The sequence below is a fragment of the Poeciliopsis prolifica genome, unplaced genomic scaffold (genome assembly GCF_027474105.1).
Source record: "Poeciliopsis prolifica strain line A6 unplaced genomic scaffold, Auburn_PproV2 SCAFFOLD005, whole genome shotgun sequence".
NCBI classification, from domain to species: domain Eukaryota; kingdom Metazoa; phylum Chordata; class Actinopteri; order Cyprinodontiformes; family Poeciliidae; genus Poeciliopsis; species Poeciliopsis prolifica.
The window spans coordinates 17,622,672-17,633,104 of NW_026562380.1; the positions used below are offsets into that span (position 1 = coordinate 17,622,672).

The following is a 10,433-nucleotide window of genomic DNA, read 5'->3' on the forward strand; positions in this document are numbered from 1 at the left end:
TATCAGTAACACCAGCAGCAGTGGACGCCAAATCGTCCCCGTGGCACACGCAGACCTGTCCTCTATATGAGCTCCACAGTGGGTTGTAACTCCACATTGCTGCTTTCCCCAGTGAGAACGTCACCAAGGAAATAGAGACAGCAGGAAAAATGTCAGCACTGTGTGTTTTGCTTCTCTTCTTGTGCAGAGTTCAGAGTTTTCTGCTGCTCTTGCTATTTCTGAGTTTAATTTGTGAACGTCTCGATGCTCCACAGCAAGTTTTTGCCAAAACTGAACAAGCAGTGAGATTTTTGTGGCGTCGCTGTACATCATCGTACTTTTTAATCTACAAAAACTTGGACACTGCTTGGCAGGAGAAGTGAAAATACAAGTTTCGGACAAATATTATACTTACACAAAAATATTGTCACTTTTATAATTACATAGTTGAGAAAATGAAGAATTGTTCCTATTGCAGTGTAAACAAAACAATGATTATTTAGATCACAATGATATCTATAAAATGTATGCTATTTTGACTTTGATACTTTTGATAAGCAATTACACATGTTAAATTTAATAGTAGTTTGTAGTTTGGCATAACTGTAGTTTTAGAACAACCTTATTTTACTTCCTTGCTGCTTCCACTTATTTAGTAAAAACAAGCATTAAATATGTTTTTGATGTCAAGCACATGCTAATTCAAGAAAAGACGGTTTATGTGAGTAAAAGTAGCTTTAGCTTATAACCCAAGGAAAGTGTTAAGTTTGATGCAAATTAGCAACAACCAGCAAAACTGACTATAATAGCATTTAAACAGATTTTATAATTTGTTGGAGGTAGATTGTTTTACTATTGCTGCTTTGGCTAAACAGGACTTTGAAGCTGAATTGTGCAGCATTCAACAAGCTTTTTTGTACAGTCCTCTCTGGTCCACCATCACACTATTTCAAATATAGATTAATATTGTAAAATCTCAAGCGTAGTTCAACTATAAAAGGGGTTAATATGACGATTCGGTAGCATTTCAAAGATGGTGTAGATGAGTAGTTCAGAAACCTTTTAGCTTCACAAAGTCACATTTGAAGATACTCATGAAAAGGCCTGGGAAATAAAGACGTTATGTGAAAAAGTACCATTGTTATAGGTTTTAATTTGAGCCAGCTGAGCAGCAGTGGGTAGCAACATGTGGTATGTTTTCTGGCATCACATTAAAAGGATGGAGCTTCCTTTCTTTTTCCCAGTTTTAAAGTCAGTTTGAACTTTTTCAGCACTTGACACACCTTGATGCTAATAACTCTCACATGCCTTGTGAATGTTGATTTTTATGAGTTTTAAAGTATGTGGTCACTCAATATATAGTTTTAATAAAAGTTTTCACTTACTATCCATGTTTATTTTACACATCTACCGATTTATTGAGAAATCATTTTGAGTTTGGTTATCTAAATGAGTTCAGGGCGCACCTCGCCTGCTCATGAACACAGAAAGCTTGTTATCGTTTTATGCCAGTTCCTGTATAATTTGTCATGTCTGGGGAAGAATCGCTGTTCTTCAACTTCACTTCTATAAAGTGCAGAGAGTTTCCAGGGTTACCGGGGACTATTCATCTGTGGCCCGTGTCAAAACGAAAAACAAACAAAGACAAAAGCTTTAGCACAAAGGTTAGCGCGAATGTGATGTAAAACCTTCCTTCTTACTTTATTTAAATTTGTCGAGTCCCTTTCTATTTCCTTTTTTTTTTCTTCCCTTTTGCTTTCACTTGAATTAAACCGTCTCCGCTTTTAACCACTGAACCTTATCTCTCTTATTGTCACAAGCCATGAATCAAAAAGCAATTGCCTCATATCTTACTCCGCATCTCTGCAGCTTTATTGCTGCGGTTTAATCCTTCGGCTGGTTGACAAAATGGAACATCATCGTGATCACCGCCATCATAACAACTTTACCGAGAAAATTATATTAACACAATCCTCCCCTCGATATTAGAATAAAGCATGATCTCTTTTTTTTAAATTTATTTATTCATTTATTTTTGTCTCCAAATGATAACTGCATTAGCTGCACACGCGTTTGTCAGCAGAGAGCATAAGAGTGAGGTTATAAACAGTGCCATTCATTATCTGGCCCAGATGCAGCGATTGTTGATTAAAGGGCGCCGAATATAAGAGCCACACACACACACACACACGCACACAGACACACACACACGCGCGCTCACACACGCAGATGGGTGGACATTAGGAAAAGAGGAGAGGCCATCTGAATAGGCTGGAGGGACATTAACGGCAACAATGATTGATATTTGCCGCGCAGGCTTTTTAATGGTATTGTTATTCCTCAGAGTTATACCCCGTCCTCCCCACATCTCGTCTCGCAGATAAATGGAGGTGTAATAATGAATAGAAATTATCCTGATTATTTTTGCTGGAGGTGTGTAGGAGAGCGAGTGGGGTGTGAATCATCATCCAACGTGAAGCTTTAGTTGACTATCTTTTGTGGATTTCCTTTAATGTTATTTTTTAAGTTCTATATAGGAAAAAATATATATATATAGGTATCTATCTATCTATCTATCTATCTATCTATCTATCTATCTATCTATCTATCTATCTATCTATCTATCTATGTATATACAAATTATAACTGTCTTGAAATTGCATGTCAGATTTACGTCTATTTAGTCTTTACATCGTTTGCTACAGTCTGCAGCCACGTGACAACTCAAACACAAATAGATAAGAACACAATATATGACATCAGCGTAAAGTCCAGTTCAAGATTTTAGCACCATATAAAAATGTGTTGCAGTCTGGTTGCTCTTCTTTTATTATTGCCTTCTTCACTTTCTTCAGCTCCCCTCACTATCCTCGGCAGGGACATTTTGTTCGCCATACTCTAAATCCACAATATTTATGAACTGATTTGTAACAATCATTAAAGGTGACAGATATGAAATTTACCAAAACATTGAAACGCTACCTTTGAATTTAAAGGCTGCTTCTTGAATGTTTTGTGACAATACTTTTGTCATATTTTGGACGTTTATGTACTCCCTTGAACAGCTGCAACACATTTTATGCATATTGTTCAATTCTACCACGACAACAAGCCTGTCAAATCGCAGTTCTCACTCGACTTCCTTTCTCTGTTGAAGCACTTTGACACTGCACAAAATATCTGGTATAAATTACAGCACTTTTGTTGTCTTCAGACCCCAACGAGGATTGCTCATGTGAGCAGCTGAAGTGGACATCGCCAAAAACACAGCATTTGATGTGAGAGGCCAGCTTGTCCGAGGCAGTTGCGTTTATTGCACACTCCTCTGGCACCTGCTGCTGTGCAGCCGGGCCTGCCAGGACACACAAGCGAGCGCACACACAGCCTCCTCCGCTGTCCTCTCTATTTAAGCCTCCAGCCACCCAAAATGACGGTCATTATCGCTCCTCGATTACATTCGCAGGCCCTGGCTGCTGTTTCGCCGCTCCACCACTGCATTGTGTGACTTTAGGAAATTCATGCAGCCACTGAAAACACTTCGTTCACAGATTACCTGTCCCTTCATTATTGACGAATGCTTTATTTGTGATTTTTGTAAACTGTAAGACACTGATTACCATCGCGGTCGCAGAGAAAGATAGCAAATTGAGAGTGCTGGTTTTTGTTGTCTTTCGCCGTTTGATTCGACATTCATTTCAACTCGTTGAACTCTTATTGTTTTCTCATCTGTTATGTTCAACATGTTTTCCTCATCCATCTTTTCCTCTGTCGCCTGTATCCCTCTAAAACATTAATTTAACTAGTTTTGCTTTAAAATAACAATGAAATTAATAACTGAGGCTGTAGAACCAACCAATAAACTATTTTAAATTTATCCTCAAATAATTAGAAAACAATCAATCAACAAAAAATGATTACTGTAACCATATCTCGCTATGTGTAAAGCTCTTAAATACAATATAGTGTTGTGCAAAAATCTAAACTATTAGATGACTGAAAGGAAATAGAAATTTAAGATGCACTTTGCTCATTCCACTCACCTATAATTTCCACGATAAGAAAACAGCAGAGAGAAATTCACACCAAATAGTAAGCAGCGTAGAGACCGAAGTGGACGCTGCAGTTTCCTTTCTTGAACAGCTGTGCTAAGTCACTTAGCGAATGGCTGAGTGGAAACAGGAGTCGTACGTTCAAAGGTAAGCAATAAATTTACAAAGTGGGAGAAAATAGTTCAGTTTCAGCCAGTCTTAGTTCAGGTTTACATTCTGCCTTATTACGAGCGACGCCATCAAAGACACGCGTCAAAACAAAGCGGTAGCCGGCTAGCGTTAGCTTGATACTTTAGTTAGCCCAGTGTATCAAACACTTTGTTCCCGTTGGAGTGAGTTTAGATGTTTCTTTAGGTTACGCAGCAACACATGTTCGAGGTCAAGTGCTGGTGACTAAAGCAGCTTTGTGAACCAAGTGAGCCACACATTGGACCAGAAAGCAGAGAAACGTGAGTTATGAACAGTAGTGAGTCATTATGGAACACAATCACGCTAACGTTGACCACTTCATATCAAAGAAGAGTTCAGAAGTACATCCAAAGCATTAAAAACAAACTTGTATGAGACATACTTTATGTAAAGTCATAGATGCATTTTAAGACATTAAATTCACAAGACTAGTTAGTCTGACATTTTACTGAATCACAACCATATCCCATTAGTCATTTCAAGTTGTAAAAATCTTTGGCTCAAAATATCTCCTAAAAAAAAATCTGAATGGAAAAAACTAAACATATTTCACTCGGCCTTACTGAGTCAGTAATTAATGATTGATAATTGTGATTGCAATATTGACCAAAATATTAAATTATGGGTTTTTTTTCCATTATCAAAGAACCGTCGAATCGTTACACTTTTATGTTGCAGAACTTTGATTAGGAATGTCTTTCCATGATGCATAAATACGTGATATTTAATCAATAAAAATGTTATTGAATAATTTCAGTCGCTTAGTTCAGCCAGGAGAAATCCTTTCTTTTTTTTTTACACACACGGATTGATGTTTTCAAGACTTTATTATTTCTGAATTTTTACATTTGAGATTGTAATATATATCAGAACAATGAAAGCATTTTTAAAACAGAATTGTGGGCCTAATGATAAGTATGATTGATACCTGACTATAAGTTATTTTCAGAAAGTACTTTCAAAGAGCCTCATCAAAACACAAATTCCAGTTTCTTGAATGTGACCATATGTTGTGGTTTACAGAAACATTTGATTGGTCCAAAATGAACCGTGCTTGGATATTTTGTCTCTAGGTTCTCAAACCAAAGTAAAAACAGCAATTGGATCTCGTTGAGTACATAAAATATTCTCTTTTTTTAATTTAATTCCTTTTTCCACTCTCCCTCACTTCGCCACTAAGCTACCATTAAGAACTTCTTGTTCTCCCTCTGGGTTTTTTTTTTTCTCTTCTACTCTCGTTCTCCTCTTAGACCGTACCAACACGCCGCGCGCCATCCTCTCCTGCGGTGAAATGTTGTGATGCCGATCCTCCGACATCTTCCCCCTCTCCGCTCCGCCACCCTTATTCCGCTCTTTCAGTAATCAAAGCCAGATGGAGGCAGAGATGGAGTGATGCGGGGAGGGAGGATTGGGTTTGGTCCTAGCAGTGTCTTAGAACGTGGTGAGCTGTCAGCCCTGCAGGGAGAGGAAAATTCTCCGGCAATAAAATACGGATTTATCACCACTCTACCATGGAGAGAGAAAGAGGGAGAGAGAGAGTGAGAGACACGAGGAGAGGGAGAGAGAGGTAGAAAAACGAACAAAGAAATTGGGTAGGAACGGGTGACGTGGGGGAGAGAAGAATATCGAGGTTTCGATAGAGACCCACGACTGATAGAAGACTCCTCATCATCGAAGAGACAGACTGAAGAAGCTAAGAGGAGAAACTAAATGAAGGACGCTTGCAGCTGGAAAAGCCTCGACGCAGAAGACAGGACGGGGGTGGGAGGGTAAAAATCGAAGAAGGCAGTTGCGTGAAGACACCCACAGCTCATCTGCTCGTTCCAAAGCGGCCTGACAAATTCCCTCCCGCCATCTGCACGATCCGGGGAGACGAGCGTCTGTCCAGAAACCGATGCCCAGTCGCTTTCAAGGGATGTGATGTCAAGCAAGGAGAGTCCACCTCCCCACTGGGCCAAATGAACCTGCTAAAATAACTGCTCTCCACAATCCACTGTGTAATTGAAACCAGAATGTGCGGGATTTGATAAATTGCTTGACCCCGCTGGAATGTTCAGGTCATAAATTTGTAGTGTGTTTCGGTGGCGCTGAGATGTGCAGGCCTGTACGTTAAGAATGCGGGTGTCTGTCTGAAATTCACAGGAAAAAGGGGCTGTGTGTGTTTTATTCATTCAAAAAAAAAAGAAAGGAACAGTCTTGCAAAGAGCGTAGAAATGCCGGCGCACTTAATGCGGAACGTTCAGCCATGCATGCTCCTTAGCAAGCCACGAGTTCACAAGCTGTACCAACACCATGCGCCACATTTTCCTTCACGCTGACAATAGAACCAGTAATTGGTTCTTTATCCAACATCTGTAAGGGCTTGCCTTGAATATGTGTTGGAGATAAATAGATCTGAAGCTTGACAGAAATAAAATAGACTAGATAATTCTTGAAGACCGACACCAGAAGTTGGACTTATTTTGTTTCCAAAAAAGGAGTTTTTCAATTTGGTCAAACATTTAGTAATTTAGTATTGAGATTTTGATTTGGTCAGACACGTTTTTCATGGTTTCTTTGAATGGCATATGTTGCAACTTTAAAAATCAACCTCAGATTTCCATTACTACACTGTCCCCTAAATGGCAGCCATCTTTAATGTTTTTTCACTTCAAAATACTCCTCTAGTCAAATAATCTGTTGGTTTGATACTAATTTACTTGTATAGTAACTATAAAATTTTTTTAAAAAAACAAGTAAAGAATGATAGATTTTTTTTTTTACTATAAAAAAAATTGTCATGGTTTGTAAACTTTTGACAAATTTGTTAGAAACTTCAAACCTGGGCACGTGTTTGTCATCCAAATTAAGCATACCGCCACATTAATTATCAACAACGTTAATAATTTGGAGTCTTAATCTCATTTGAATATAAACTTTGGTAGGGGAAAACTTTTGTGTGTGTGTGTGTGATTTTTTTATTTCATAAATTTGGTGGCCTGCCAGTAGTTTAAATTTGTCAGCTTTGGGCCCCAAGGTGTGTGTGTGTGGGTGTGTGTGTGTGTGTGGGTGTGTGTGTGGGTTGTGTGTGTGTGTGTGTGTGTGTGAGACCAAAACGGCTTACAAACCAAACTCAGTCGATTCTGTTTGGATATCTGTATAAATCTTCTCTAAAAGACACTCAGTCATTATTCTGGCCTGTGGAAATGGTTTTGGTTGTCATAACTTACTTAAAACAGGAAAGTATTATCTGATTTAATGTCAGACATTTCAAAACCAAGAGTCTTTCTTTGCAGGGTATGTAACTATCTTGTCTAGTTGTAAACCTCAAAGCTTAATCAGACCAAGTTGCATCTGTCATGGATGTCTGTGGTTGGTTGAATGAATTGCTTTGGAGTCCACAGACTTGATCAAATACTATGCAAATAAAGGCTGTTTTCCAGATCATACCACCATATTTCTTAAATATGGTGTCGTGTTGATATTAGTTTTATTTCCTGGTTTGTTTTTCTTTATATAAAATACCAATTTCTGCCTTCAGGAGGTCAAAGGTGATTTGGTTCCCACTTGTTAGTCAGGGAAGGAAGAAGGCAGCTGAAAAGCAAAAACTGTGGGACCAACAAGTCACAGCCATCATTTTTGTATGCATTTTCTTACTATGTACAACAAACATTTTAGAAGAGAAAAGCGTGGTTTCCTTTTCAATGTGCAAACTGTACATTTTTATTCATTTTCCCAATCACACAAAAAAATCCAATCCAACTATTTTTCTTCAGAAGTAACTTAAGCTACAAATGTAAGAGACCAACATGCATACAGCACACAGAAAGGCCCCCGCCTGATATTTGACCCCTGGACCTTCTTGCTGTGAGGCAAAAGTGTTAACCACTGTGCCCTTGTGTGCCCTCACTTATAATATACTTACATAAAAATCTGATATATGGTAAGAGCACAAATTGAACTTTAAGGTAAAAAGACCGCCATAAATTCCACTCTGCCAGACTGACAACAACCTGAGCTTAAAACGGAGCAACGGAGCCGTAAAACCCCCACAGATTTTCTCTGTTTCTTAATTCAGACTCGCCTGATGTGTATTTGAATTTGTCTCCAAGTGACTGCGTCTGAACTCGGAGAGCCGGAGTGCAAAGAGGGGTCAGCAGAACGTAAACAGAGACCTCCACACGATTTACGATGTTTTCTGGCTGCTAAAATGAGGGGTCTGCACATTCTCACAATCATAACAGCTTTTTGCAGCTTTTCAATCAACCTGACTTGGGCTGACATTGTTTTTGTGTTTGGGTTTTCCACCTTTAATTTTCCCGTCTTGTCATCTGTGCTGCGTTTCTGACGTCTATCTGTGCTGCGTTTCTGACGTCTGTTTGTAGCTCTAATCATGTCGCTGAATTCGTCTTACTGTGACAGTCGAGAGCGTCGGTGTCGTTTGGGTCGTCTTTCGGTTATAATCAGGAGAACTTATTGTTTCACTTTCCTCCTCTGTTTTCCTTTAAACCAGAGGTGTGTAAAAGTGTGGCCCGGGGGCCATTTGAGGCCCTTGGAATGATTTTGTTTGGCCCCTGACCACAAGTATGGTAAAAATTTGGCCAACAAAATAGAAAACAATTAATGACAAAAAATATATATATGTATATTTTCTTTCAATAAAGCAGCATTTATGTTTTGGATCTTTAATAATGTACAAATTTTATTTAAAATATATATGTATATTTTAGCAGGTTTTTAAAAAAAGCACAGACTAATTTTTTTATTTCATAAATTTGGTGGCCTGCCAGTAGTTTAAATTTGTCAGCTTTGGGCCCCAAGGTAAGAAGTTTGGACACCCCTGCCTTAAACCCAACACTGTGTCTGGGGGAAACCCCGTCACACATGCGGACATCTGGTTCAACATTAGAGCGCATTCATCCCAGCAGCATTAAACCTCCTCTACCCCAAGCCCTGCGCCTGTTGACAGTCGTTACCTGTGCCCCAGAGGGCCCTCGCTGCCCCACGATAAAACAACCTCTGCACGGAGCCAGACACATAAATATTTCTTTTTCTATTTTCCAAAATAGCTTTTAATTTCACAAGTTTTATGGCCTGAATATTAAGTGCATATGTTTTACAAGACACCGTGTCCTCTCGCTCACCCCTTTAGGTTCACTTTGGGAGTTTTCTTCTTCAGTCATCTGAAAGGGAAAAAAGAAAAGGGGAGGAAAGTCAAAGGCATAAAGTGATGAGGAGGAGGTTACTCAGGAGTTTTTCTGCTCATTTCTCCATAGATCCACATGTTGAACAGAAATCCTTGCAGGAAAGCTGATCACAGAAAGCAGCTTAGTGTTCCTCCTTTAAGTTCTTGCATTTTAATGCTTTCATAAAAAGTATGTTTTTCTTTTGCACATAATACATTTCGTGTGAGTTTGGCAGCTATGAAGGGTATCAATTTTTATGTGCATCTGTTTTGTTTTTAGGAATACTTTTCCCATGCCATGAACACAATGGAGCAGAGCCCCAAGGGATTTAATACTTTGAAATTAAATTGTAAAAAAAAAAAAAAAAAAAAAACCGGCAAAGTGCTCGAGATCTCAGGCCAAAGTTCATAATGGCATGGCATGGTCGTCTACTGTGAAGCTCATCTGTGACATTTTTAATAAACCCTGACTTGTAATTTCATCTGTACTCGTAGTACTTCAGTGGTTCGCCAAATATTCTTTGACACATTTGTAACTGGAATGACAAAAAGAGAAGAACAAATTTTACAGGCGAGTGAGTTTGGAGTTTCAGTATTAATGGAAGGAAACGCGGCGCACTGATTGGTCTCAACTGAAAACAAAAACCAAGCCAAAGGGCAAGAATTGACATATTTGTTTAAACCCACCATGTCGTGAGTGTCACATGACGACCTGTGAAAAGACCACCACTCCTCCCAGTGATACCACTGGAGAAACCGTTGATGGAGAAACAACTTCATGTTCCAGAAAAACGTCCGGCTGGATAACTAAGACACAAGTGGCCAAACCGTCGATGGCCATGACAACGAGCCTGACCAGTCGTGACGGACTCCGACATCAGGAAGAAGCTGTTAGCGTAGCAAGGGGAAGGGTGTTAGCAGTACGTTTATGAGCGCTTCTAATTAGCACTGGGAGAAACCAGAGGGGCCTGAGTGTGTCATACTACTGGCACAACATGGTGATGGATTCAATAGGTAGAAAAACATTTTACAAAAAGCTACACCAATCCAGC

At 39.2% G+C, this 10,433-nt stretch overlaps 1 long non-coding RNA gene across 1 annotated transcript; it reads left to right on the forward strand.

The window, feature by feature from the left end:
* The first annotated feature begins 4,080 nt into the window (after positions 1-4,080).
* LOC129360003 (uncharacterized) lies at positions 4,081-9,755 on the forward strand. The gene is made up of 4 exons (XR_008605976.1): positions 4,081-4,175; positions 4,383-4,477; positions 9,473-9,571; positions 9,662-9,755. It is a non-coding gene; the product is annotated as an uncharacterized LOC129360003 (long non-coding RNA).
* Positions 9,756-10,433: the final 678 nt, after the last annotated feature.